The sequence below is a fragment of the Hippocampus bargibanti genome, linkage group LG01, assembly GCF_051943395.1.
Source record: "Hippocampus bargibanti isolate YZ-2025 linkage group LG01, ASM5194339v1, whole genome shotgun sequence".
Lineage (NCBI taxonomy): Eukaryota > Metazoa > Chordata > Actinopteri > Syngnathiformes > Syngnathidae > Hippocampus > Hippocampus bargibanti.
Genome location: NC_142734.1, coordinates 6,502,215 through 6,515,565, shown reverse-complemented (window position 1 = coordinate 6,515,565; position 13,351 = coordinate 6,502,215). Strand labels below are relative to the sequence as shown.

The 13,351-nt window shown below is 40.7% G+C and overlaps 1 long non-coding RNA gene across 1 annotated transcript in view; it reads left to right on the top strand.

Moving 5' to 3' along the window:
- LOC148902881 (uncharacterized) overlaps window positions 1–13,075 on the top strand; it is a 33,963-nt gene extending 20,888 nt beyond the window's left edge. The window contains exons 2-3 of the long non-coding RNA XR_016118390.1: window positions 12,336–12,416; window positions 12,564–13,075. This is a non-coding gene — a long non-coding RNA (uncharacterized LOC148902881). The remainder of the gene's footprint in view (window positions 1–12,335; window positions 12,417–12,563) is intronic.
- The last annotated feature ends 276 nt before the right edge of the window (window positions 13,076–13,351 follow it).

Sequence of the window (13,351 nt, the reverse complement as noted above, 5' to 3'; positions counted from 1 at the left end):
CCACTCGTGGCTCTTTTGAGAAGTATGTATAATTTCACATTCATTAGATATTCCATGTGTCAAGCGTTTCTTGCAAAAAGATTTATGTATTGCTTTTCGTGCAGACCTCTTATTAAGCATCGATACTTGCCTGCCTCTCAGCTCCCGCTTGCACATTTTAGTAGCTTCTATCCAACTGTGAAATTTGCTTAAATTGCACAATATAAGTGCAGTGAAGTATATCAAGGTGCATATTTACTCCACTCCAGTGTGCATGAATTACTTGTTTAAAAATTCCTGGAAATCCATTTTCTTTTGCGTTGGTGGCATTCGTGGGCAGCAGGTTCATTCATGAATTCACACTTTTATTTGGGGTAGCTTCTACAGGATGTCTGGGCTCTCAGCTACTCTACATGACCGTAATTCAGTCTTTCTACATTTTTTGCATCAAACTCTCAATTACACCAATGGCTGGGAGGCAATGAAGCTGTAGAAGAGCTGCTGTGTATTCAATTGACGACTGAATACCAGACAGCGGTAAAATAGGCAAGTTCGAGGGCACAGAGTTGTGAGCCAGGCTGAATAATCTGACAGTCAGTTGTTGGAATGGCAACTTTTATTAAGGCAGCAGGATTAATGAGATTATTTGTGACAGGTGTAACAATGGAGGGAACACCGTCGCCCCTACCAAAAACAAACAAGACAAGGGTCATGAAACACCTGTGGAAAGGCTATCCCTCCTCTCTCTGTGAGAATTCAACGTTGCAGTCCTCCGTTTACTTGATCATCCATTCAACACAAGTCGATGAAACAAAATATGACTGGACATTATTTCCCTCAAGCTTGTTTGCCTTGACCCCGCAAGACACTCTCTTTGAGGTACTCTACTACTTCTTTCCTCAGACATTTTTTTTCTTGACTTTTTGACAGAACACCACCTTTGAAAAAAGAAGAGACTGACTTAGCTTTGTCAGAAACTGGCCAAGAAAATGTTATGGAAAAACTTGGAGAAACTGCTTCACCTAGATGGCTTTCAAACCTTCATCCTCAAGCCAGTCCTGCTTTATGTTTAAATTGTGGAATCCAGTTGTCTAATTGCATAAGTAAACCGCTTGTTTAATTGCACGCTAGAGCATATGTAGGTGTGGAACATTTTATGATAGAACACAGCAGGGACATTAAAAAACATATATTGGCAATATTTCAGTCAAAGCAAAATTCTGTACTGTGTACAGCGGGATGTATGCACCAGCGGCTCTGTGCAAACATGATTGCTACAGAGACTTTTTTATATTCAGTCGGCCACTTGGGAGGTTGTCTGTTACTTTTACACCCTGTTAGGGATTTACTAGGGCTATTTACTGTTTGAGTAGATTCGATTTGATGAGATGCATTGCGTGCTGTATATCAGTGATGCAGGCCCTTTTTCAATAATATATGAATCTGTCAAAAACTTTTGCCCTTTGAGAGCTTATTAATTGGCACAGTGATGCTCCCTTATTGAATCTCTCTTTTGTATCGTGAAACCTTTGACTTTTAGCTGCATCAATTGCTGACAAACAAAGGGAACTGATCATTGTGGATTTAAAACAATCACACAGCTTTGCCTTTCGGCTGTCCATTGAGCTTCATACTACTGAAAAGAAAATATTATTGGTGTTGTGTGATACCGCAACAAAATTTGAACACTCACACGGCTGGTCCGTCGGTCGGATGGCCGCTCGGTCAGTCCGTCGGCCCGTCGGTCCGTCCATCGGTCCGTCAGACTCTCTTTCTCTCAATCACTCTCTTGAAATAGATAAATGGATAGAGAGACAGACAGATATCCAACATATTTCTATTTGTATGTCCATGACAGGTTTGCATTGCTGAGGAATGGTGTGTTTCTTTTGCCTGGATGGTCAATGGATATTTGGTGATGAATGGCACCCACAAGATGAGGAAGGAAAATGACAGGGAGCCGGGGATGCTTTAAAGTCTTGTCACGAATAATTGACTGCAAATCTTTGCTTGCATTTGAACTTGGAAGGCTTGTCACAAGCAACCGCATTTGTTTTTGCATTTCTTTTGTGGGATATGGAGGCGGCAACAGTGGTTAATTTGGAACCTCCTACATGCTTATTCTTCTGTCTTCTTCACTTTAGTCACACAGGCCTGATCCTCAAGAGCTAATGATGTGCATGAAATGAGCTGTTGTGTCATTATTTCATGGCGATCCTAAAATATTCGACGTGCAAAAAATGATTCTCATTGACGAATTCTGGAAGAAATTTGTCTGACAGGCAAGCCAGTAAAGCTGAAGAATAACAATCTTCAGTGGGTACCTTTCACTGGTCTGACGTGGGATTTTCGACTGTAATTGTACTTTAAAGCAGTGGCGGATCGTCAAAGCCTTCTCTGCTGGCCTAAAAATATCCGCATCACAGACTGATGTTAATTATATTTTGTCCATGAATTCTTCTTAAATAATTCTAAATTGTCTTTCAACATCCTTTTTTACTTTTCCCCTGTTGCTCTGCTACTAGATCTGTTTTCGTATCTATGCATTTAACCAATCACATTTCAAACATCATTTGTTACCAGGGTCTGAAATCTACCTGTGTGCCTTCACAATCATTTCTGCGGGCCCTGTCGCATCAAATATGTCAATGAAACTGTTGCTGTAACCAATCAGGTTTTGAGTTGGCAACCCAAAAGGGGTACCAACGCCCAGGGTAACAACGTCCGTGACACTCTGACGAAGGCGGAAGTATACGCCGAAACATGTCAGGTAATTGAACACCTAAAAAACACTGTCTGTAAGAAAAGAATCTGTTTTAAATTGGGTACCAACGGCTTTTTGAAGGCGCTGGTCAACGTTAGTTTTCGCAAACTATGATTGGCTAGTTACTAGCCAATCATAGTTTGCGTAAACTGCTCTTACTTGCCACAAGTCACAAGAGCATACTGGCTAGACCTAGCACACAGTATCGGTAGTGAGCTGCATAAGCAAATATATTGTGTTTATTTAATAGCAGTTTTATCAACCCACAATGGCTGAAGCAGGAGAAAAAATGGATATGGTTGCAGACTTACTGTTGAAGCCAAGACTTGACTTTTCAAGAAAAATGGACACCATTAAGAAAGGTTGGACTAGCAAAAATCTCGAATAATATTGTAATTTTATGAGGTTATTATTGATTCTTTGCCAATTCAAAGCAAACCAACAAAACGTTTCAATGTCTTGGGTGGAAGTTAACATACTCACAGACCAGTCATAAAAGCATTAAAAGTTAACTTCACCATACTTCTTTGTTGAACAAGTTACTTTTTCCTGTTTGTGTATACCATAGTTTTCGTAGTTTTCTTGCACTCTGGTGTCCAGCAACAAAGCATTCAGGACAGCGATCTTTTTTTTTCTTCTAAATCTCAGATTTGGCTGAATCAGAAAGCCTTTAATCAATACTTTGAATGCACATCTGTCATAGAATATTGTACTAAACCGGAAAAGGTTCACTTGTGTTCTCCCCAACGAATGCAGAAAAGTTGAGCGGTAAATCAAAAAAACGCAGGCTTAGCCGCTGATTCAGCTTGCTGAACATTCTGCTCCATTGACACTTGTGACGAGATTAAGCAAAGCTGAGTTGCACCTCTGTGACGTCCGCCCTCTTGCTGCTCCGTCCCGTCTTTCAAGCGTTGTACTTATTTTCCGTACTAGTGCAAGTGTGCCTTTTCATATACATGCAGGATTATCATTACACTGTGATTGTGTTTGTGTGAATGTGTATGCATGAGGTGGCTTGCTTGTGTGGTGATGACTTCGGCGACAACAGTTCTGTCTCTCTTTCTGCTGATCACGTCCGTGCCAAAGAATTCAACAGAGGCATCAGAGCGGTGCTCTCGCAAATGACACTGGTAGCGATTGCAAGACACTCTTCACTTTGAAGGCTCCTCCCCGTTCATTCAAGGCATAATTGGAAGACGATCTTCTGCATTGTGAAATTGTAATTTCTTTTTAATTGCCTGATAACAAACACGAGAGAGGCGGTGGTATTGACTTCAGACAAACTAAAGTTGGAATCCACAGGTGTCAACCACTTGTTCCAAATGCCCAGAATCCGATTCTGGGCAGCCATTATCTTGATTGTTTTTGTCTCTCATCGGTTGCAACACAACTGATTCAAATGATGAGGTTTGTTATCAGGCTCCTGCTTCACAGATCAGGTAATAAAAGACAATATAAATATAGAGCAGGAAGAAGAAATACTTCCCTTTGGCTTGTTTCATGGCAAAAGAACAGACAGCCCAAAGCTTTACCCTAGTATCTTCATCCTGGTTCAATCTACTCTTCTCTCATAGTGAAGAAATCTGTCCGGGACGATTCCCAAGTCTCAATCGGTAAAGCTGCAGTGCTATGCCGGATTGGAGGGCTCGAAGTAAGGTGATAGAAAGAAAAAAAACATGATTTGCAAGATGGTGGTTGTGGACCCCAAAAAGCAGGCAGGAACAAACAGAAGTGTGTAATTGACAAATTGTATTCACTCATTCACTGCCATTCACAAATTTATTTGGGAATTGGAAATATGACAGAGCGACATCCCCAAATTTGTTCGGGCTTTGTTTTTTTTTCTTGTTAAGGTGCCGATAAAGCGCTGGCCATGGAGTCTGGCAATGTTTTTTTCTTTCCACAAGGGGCAGCATTTCCCTCATTTACATGTTAGTTTGACCTTCAGCTTTGTTAAAGCCCTGCATAAACTCATTTCAAGCTCATATAACTTCAGACCTATATAATTTAGGAATTAACTAGTTTTATTTCTGATGAAAGAAGGGAGATTCTTATGCTGCATTTAATGTTTATGTAGTCCTAAAACTCAATATTCTGTGGGTCCTGGAATCTGAGTGACAAAGACAAAAGCCCTGGCACTGGAGAGAACATATTTTGTCACGTCTGGCATTCTGGCAGTGAATGAGTTAAAGTCAGCAGGAACAAAATCTCAAACAAAGTAATCAGAACAAAAAAAACCAAAGTAGCAAAATAAAACCACAACTAAAATGTGACAAGACCAAACAAACCTGACAGGGTGAAACAAACAATGACCAACGACTGAATGGTCGTGCCGGGAGTCATTTTAACTGCCACTGATTAAAACGACCCACACCTGTGCAGGGGCCTACAGTGCCACCTGTTGGTGACCGAATCGTGACAAAAGAAGCAATTCAAGTATATTAAAACATCAAGGTGTATATAGATGGAGCTAATGGAAAAACAAATCTTTAAGTTAGACAAACATAGCGTCACCGGTTGCGTATGCACCATGATGAGGGGCCGGTCTAACCCAGATATGCCATAGATCTTTTTTTTTCGACCGAGTTCATCCCTGACTCCAGATGCACCCAACCTTCCATACAGGAAGCTGTTATAAACCCACCACTGACTGAACCCGTTCAAGCGTTTAAATCTCAGTAGCATTGTAGCAAAGTGAGACTATTGGATAATTCCTGTCATTCTTGTGCTCGTGGTGTGTGACTTCATGGAATTATTTGTCTATTTGTTTCTTTTTATGACATAAGTAAGAAGTTGAATTGGAGACACTACACGAGGTAGATTATTTTTTTGTTCCGTTCAATGGTGCAAATGAAAAGCAGCAGCGCGTGATAGAGCAGGCGTGTTTTACCTCATAATTTGCAGGCCGAAATCTTTCTCTACTGCGCTGAGCCCCAGCTTGTGAAAAAAAGCGTGAAATTAAACAATTCCCCTCTGACACAGATCCCTTAAGGCCCGTGCATCTGACTTGAGAAACTTCTGGTTGAGCGAGCAGTGTGCTTTCACCCCGGCGGTAGGGCGAGTAGGGCCCAGCAAGCTTTCCCAGCTTCACTGACAGGAAGAGCAGTCAAGTGCAAACAGAACAGTGCTCTACAGACTTTCTTCACTTCATAACGAAAATCTTCGTGAGCAAACTAAAGTTGTGCTGGTAACTCTGGCCATATATATATATATATATATATATATATATATATATATATATATATATATATATATATATATATATATATATATATATATATATATACAGTAAAGTCTCGTTATATCGATATCGGATATATCGATAGTCCCGGTTATATCGATACTATTTCTATGCACGCACGGAGAAAATTACATGCAAACAGGGTCGGATATATCGATAGTCCCGGTTATAGTCGATATTTTTTCGGACTCCCTTGAATATCGATATAACGAGACTTTACTGTATATATATATATATATATATATATATATATATATATATATATATATATATATATATATATATATATATATATATATATATATATATATATATATATCCCTAATGGACAGACGTGGCGGTGCCATACCTCTGCTCTGATAGGTCCCTGCTCTAAAGTTGGGGGGGAGCAGTGCACTACTCCCTGAAGCTAATCTGATTACTTCTTTTGTCCGGTCTGATTAGCTCTAATGGTCTATGCCTGTCTCTAATTGGTTTTGCGGTTTTACAAAAATGGTTTCTTTTACTCCCCTTTCAAACCGTCTATTTTTCTTTCGCTACGATTTTAATCTCACTGTCGTCAAATAAGTGGTTGGTAGCTTTTAGTTGCAGATGTACTATAGATTGAGGCCCACGAGCATTATCCCTGCAATGTTGATAAGCCCAAAAAAATATCTGAAATAACGACATGACAAAACAGAAGCGCACGTAGAAAGCAAGGAGATTAGCTTGTCAGCAAAGGACAAGAAAAATCCAATTGCTAGGTAGCATAAGCGACACAAAACAAACACGAACACTACTTACAACACAAGACAAATCACGAATATGCTGGAGACACTGACATTGTTGCCAATTGCCAACTGTTTTGACTGACAGTTGTCTTCCCACTTGAAACATGAAGCATCAAGTGGGCATTTGCGATCATGGTCATGAGTCAGCCACTCAGTTGCTTCATTTATAACTTGCGGGTGTGAAATGGGCATTTTAGTTTGGGATATTTGGAGTAAATTGGTGTCTGTGTGAAGACAGGACAAGAAAGTTCCATTCCGGTTGAGCAGCAGAGAAAGGCTGCAGATGAAACAATTGATGCGTCTTGTAATCTCAAATGATTTGAAATCTTTTTCATGTATTTGCGCTTTTTCCAGAGTAGATCCTAGTGCTCTCTGACAGAGTGAGGAAAAAAAAGAAAACATACAAACCACCATTGGGGTTTCCTCAGAGATCTATTTCCAAAAGAACATGACTAGTATTTTTGGAACAATGCAAAATGTTCCGTCTCCTTTTATTGTACAAATCATGTCCATGACAACAAGACCAAGCAACAAACCTAAAAAAAGGTTGGAAATCAAATTAATAAGTATGTGAAGAATGAGTCAGAGGGCGGCTTATTGATTTGAAAGCATTCACTAATCAGGATGGTTGATGGAAGATGTAAATTGCTTGCTGTTCAATTTGCCAGTGCTCTGCTCTTCCCACTGTAATCAACAGTCCAAACACACATAGTGGTTCTGAATAATTTAATTCCAATGGAGAGATAAATAATATTACAGTGGAGATTGTGGAAGTTGATTCATAGGAGCAGTTTCCTCTTCTATCTCATCAGTTTATAGGGGTGCTGAATTGAAAGTAGAACACTTCCTGCATTCTGTCGCCAGTCGCTCCTCGCATCATTCTACGGGGCGTTTTCTCCCCGGGGCATTTGTGTGCTCCATTACTGCTCACCCTGCCCATGACAGCTGCTATTAACCTTGAGATTGTGTGTGTAATTGCACGTATGCTTACACCTGAGAGAAGAAGCAAGAAGATGTGCCAGACGGTTGGTAAATATGCACCAGTTTCGTGGGTTATTTGTGTCGACATGCATGGGGTTATGGAGCGCTTATATAAAAAATGTTTTTTTTCCCTCCTCCCACTGGTGGTCATTACTTTGGATGTGTGTGCGTGCGGGCCGGCACTTCTAAACATAATCATTCTGTCACTGGCAGTAGAATTGACTTCTGTTGTCACTTTGCCTGCGACGGCTCTTGGGTGCATTGTTAACCAAGGCCAAAGTTTAAAATGGCAGAAAAACGCATTTGATACAAAGATTGCTGTTTTTTGCCCTCTGGATGTTGAATATTTAACAGGAAACAAAAAAAACTTCATCTGATCACTCAAACTACAGACGCTCCCCAATTTACGAACAAGATACGTTTCGAACGGTTGTTCGTAAGATTAATTTGTTTGTAAGTTGCTTCAGTGCTATATTTTGTATCAAATGTATGCTTAATAAAATAAAAATAATATAAAATGACAATAATATTAAATAAATACATAAATAATAATAAAATCTATGCTCTATAAAGATATGTATATAACTGAGAATACTACATATGTTCCTACAAAAATGTTTGTAGGTAACGTTCGTAACTTGAATGTTCGTAAGTAGGGGAGCGTCTGTGTTTTTTTTAATGCGGCCAGAACTTTATGGTTTTTCTACGGCTTCTCCTCTGAGTTGTAATCATCCTGATCAACATTGGATGGCAGACATCTGGGTAAAAATTTTGGAGAGCACTGTTTTCAACTCATTCACTGCAATTCACGAATTTATTCGGGAATTGAAAATATGACGTAGACCACCATTCCCGATTTTTGTTCCATGTTAGCGCTTTGTACCAGCTTCAGCTGTTGTTCAAGCGCTATATAAACCAAAATGTAGGTTTTGCATTGTATTTAGTCAATATTCTTTGGGTCCTGGAATTCGAGTGACAATGGAGAGGACACATTTTTGCACGTCTGACAGTGAATGAGTTAAAAATGGCCTTCGTCATGAGAGCATTGGTTTGAATTTACTTCTGTTGGCAGCCTATTCCATTTGCGTGCAGCATACAAAATAAGGGACATATTCTCCCGTGTGCTTAAGTCAGAAAATGTGCGCTGCTGCACAATTTTGGGGCTGTGTGGATTCCTCCATTGACTTAAGTGTGTCACTTTCTCTCCTTCATGAAATGCACGCAGTGTGGTTGGAGCGACCCTGAAATGAGGGTGTGACGCTGACAAACCCGTCAATGTTCGCCTTCTCCCTTTGGCCTCTCATAGGCAAAACATCATATTACACATTTAGTGTCATTTCACGCCCCTCTGACAGCAAAACGACAACCGTCACCAGCCAACCTGATTCTTTCATGCTGCTGGGGCACAACTCCATTATATGGTCACCGACTGCCCAATGCTTATAAATGGGTCAATACAATGACTGATGAACTGAACTGTATTTATAGACCACTTTCAAACAGACAAGTTGCATACAGAGTGCGGTACAAGGACAACTATCATATACAAGCAATAAAATAGTCGAAAAATAGCACCAGGGAGTAAAACTAAGATCAAGTCTGAGTCATGCTGACTCAAATGCCAAAGAGTACACGCGAACATTGACATATCATTTAAAATGGTGAAATAAACAAATTGGCGGCGACAGCCTTCCTTCTTCACCTGAAAGGAGCGTTTTCCCATGACGATGGGACTTGGAGTTGAAGTGCCGGTCACAAACAATACAGTCATTTTTATAATGGGCCGTGATTCATGTATTTATTTTTGTGGGGAGACATCAGAGTGGTATTAGATGCAGCATTCACATACTGTGTTGCTGGGAAACTCAGTCAACTCTAAAATTGTATCGTCTTTAAGCATTGTGTTATGAGATGGGTTTTCTGATTAAATTGCTTGCATTTATTAAATAGTGACTGCAAAACACAAACTCCTTCAAAGTAGCCTGCACGTAACTGTGTAGATAACTTCCATATCCTTGATGCAAGTCCATTTAAAAATCTAAACCTGTTTCTTATCAGAATCAGAATAATCTTTATTTGCCAAGTATGCGGAACACACAAATAATTTGTATCCGGTACAACGCGCTGCACGAGTATCATCATAAAAAATAAATGACAAATAAATATGGAGGACACTAATAAAGGCTAATCTAATCTAATCTAATCTAATCTAATCTAATCTAATCTAATCTAATCTAATCTAATCTAATTTCATTTCATCTAATTGAATTCCTTAATGTTAGTGTTTTGATTCTTGCAATGTGCAAGTCCTTGAAAGTGGATTGGGCGGTCTCAGTGATTTTTATCCGCTGTCTTAACTTTCCGTTGAAATCGGATTTTTGTCAATTTTTGTGGCAGCCCGAACCAAATCGTCATCGAAGAACACAGGATAGGTTCAATGAATGCTGTGTAGAAATGTCGTAGCACCTGTGGCATTCTATGCTTCTTCAGCAGCCTTAGGAAGCACATCCTCTTTTGCGTCTTCCCCAAGATGGAGTTGGTGTTGACCTTCCACTTCATATCTTGGGAGTTAACGTGAGACAGGTGATCCTTTGATATCCATTTTGAATCCATTTCATCACAAAGGATCATCTGTCTCGCGTTAAACTGCACCTCCACAATGCAAAAAATATAGCACTTTCATACTCGGTTGAATCACAACTCTTGTAGTTGTGCACAATTTTCCAAGTCACACATGGTGGGTTTTGCAGAAGCCTAGACGAAAGAATTGTCACGCCTTGGATGTGAGCCAGAAAGGTGCATAAGGAATTGACCTTATCTTCAATGGGAGAATAAGGCCCCAAATTCTGGTCCAGTGTGTTTACTTTGAACTCTGGGTTCAACAAACTGACCCAAGTCAGCCTTCCTGGCAATGTTCCCTCACCCTCTCAACGCACAACAAATTTATCCGGAATGTAAAAAATAAAACCTGAGCCATATTAGCATTTCCATAATTTCCTCATGCAAAGAAATGTGAAAGTTCATTTATACAATACAATGCATATTGATTTATATAGCACTTTAACAACAGCTGCAGCTGCATCAAAGCGCTTAACATGGACAGGTATCATGTACAGATAAAAAGCAGTCACAAAGTTAGTAGAAAGCACCAGGGAGTGAAACCAAGATCAAGTCGGAATCATGCTGAGAGAATCCGAAACAGTACAAGTGAGTTTTGAGACGGGTTTTCAAGATGGGCAACAAGGGGGCTTGCCGAATGTTCAGTGGAAGGTCATTCCAGAGAGTGGGACCAGCCACGAAAAAGGCTTGATCCCCTCTGAGCCTCCGTTTAGTTCTTGGCACATTTAATAACGTCAGGACAGCAGCCCTGAGGCGTCAGGAAGGTGTGTCGAGGTAGATAAACTCGGAGAGGTAAGGGGGAGCGAGGCCATTTAAAGATTTGAAAACAAATAAGATCTTGAAAAGAACTCTAAAATGTATTGGAAGCCAGTGAAGGGATGCCAGAGTAGGACTTACAGTATGTGCTCCCTATTACGAGTACCAGTCAAGAGGCGAGCAGCAGCATTCTAGAGCAGCTGCAGACACTTCATGGAGGATTGGCTGACTCCAAAGTAAAACGCATTATCGTAATCGAACCGAGATGTGACAAAGTCATTTGCAACAAGTGGTTGAAAAAAGCAAAATACATCAAAAAGGGTAAACGTGGGAGAATTTCAGAGTGACAAACGCACCATGTTGTGTAATCATTGACACACGGACCCATCAAAGACAACCAGGTTGATTATTTCCATAGTCTCAAATCCTACGGGGCCTTCTTAATGATGGTAATGTTGATTAACCATCCCTCAAATGTCCAGTGTTGGCGCTGTCCACTCGTCATCCCGCCAATCGTCTCATAGCAGACCGATGCTTGAATGTGAACTGTGAATGACTCCGCACAATCGAAGCAGCTTAGCGTGACGTACGCATGTGAGGTCTTCGATGCACCATTGAGCTGGACCGGCTCCACAGCAACACGCAAACACACACCGTTGTTGTAAGAGTCCTCAGCTGTAAATGACTGATATTAATGACACTGCAATTCAGATGCTTCATTTTCTTGGAAGTCTTCCTGTTTTATCATTTGATTACTCCTCCACCGCACATGTGCATACAGGTATCTGCGTAGGCTCCGACGCTCGTTTGGATTAGCAGTGATGGGCGGTGTAATAAGGTGCCATAAAAATCCAAATTAATAATTGATTTGAAGCTGGGCAAGAAAACAGCGCCAGATGCTCCCTGTCAGCCTCACGCTCTTTCACACACTCACACACATTAAGCCTCAGATGGGTGGGGTTGTGTTCGAGCTCTCTTGTTTCATCAGTCTATGCTTATCCACAACAGTGTCTGTGAAGGTAAACACGATGCCATCTCCAGTGTCTGTGAACATCAACATTTGGGGACGGCAACCGAATGCCATAATTGGGGATGGCATGTGAGGTGTGGTGAGGTGTGGGTGGCGCTTCACAGTCGAGAATCCCCGACTTTGAATCTTGGCTGGGGCTTTTCTGTGTATCAAATATAGATGTTCTCCCTGAGCTTACATTGATTTTTTTTCCAGGCTCATTTTGTGTCAACATATTCTTCTGTGTTGCTGCAAAACATCTCAAACAAGATGGTACTTGAGGCGCACAGAGATTCAGTAAGTGTAAAAACGTTTTTCTGGAAACGTATTGAAGGAATGAGTTAGATTTCAACTCAAAATCCTTGTGTGTTCTACATACTTGGCAATAAAGATGATTCTGATTCTGATTCTGATTTGTTGGCTTTTTGTTTTTGTCTGTGGCAGGCGGCCCGGTAACAAATGAAAGCACTGTTGCTTTGAGGAGAATTGCCCAATATGTGTCAGACATCATGACTTGGAGTTAAACTATGTTCCAGGTCTCCCGACTGATGGTTCACGTGAAGCATTTGACTATCAGTCCCCGCTTGTGCTGAGCCCCATTTTTTTGTAGAAAGGTTGTCTTTTAATGGGAATCGATGAAATGGTTTCTTCAGCTGTTATCTGTTCTTCTATGAAGGTGTCGGATGTTTCACTCCTCATCCGAAGAGCTTCATTGCCATGGTGGTTTTAGTGCTTACAACAGACTTTTTAGGTCGTTACCACGTAGGCTTATTCATACCGATGATGTGATACCAGAGCTAATGGGGCAATCAGAGCCAGGGATAAAACATGAGAGGTAAACAGACAGAACAAAAGAAGTAATCAGATTAGCTTCAGGGAGTAGGCCACTGCTCCCCCCAACCTTAGAGCAGGAACCTATCAAAGCAGAGGTCTGTCCATTCGGGATATATATATATATATATATATATATATATATATATATATATATATATATATATATATATATATATATATATCATCTCATTTTCCGTACCGCTTATTCCTCATTAGGGTCACGGGGGTTGCTGGAGCCTATCTCAGCTGTCTTCAGGCACGAGGCGGGGTACACCCTGAATTGGTTGCCAGCCAATCGCAGGGCACACAAAGACATACAACAGTCACTCTCACACTCACACCTAGGGACAATTTGGAGTGGTCAATCTGCCTGCCATGCATGTTTTTGGAGTGTGGGA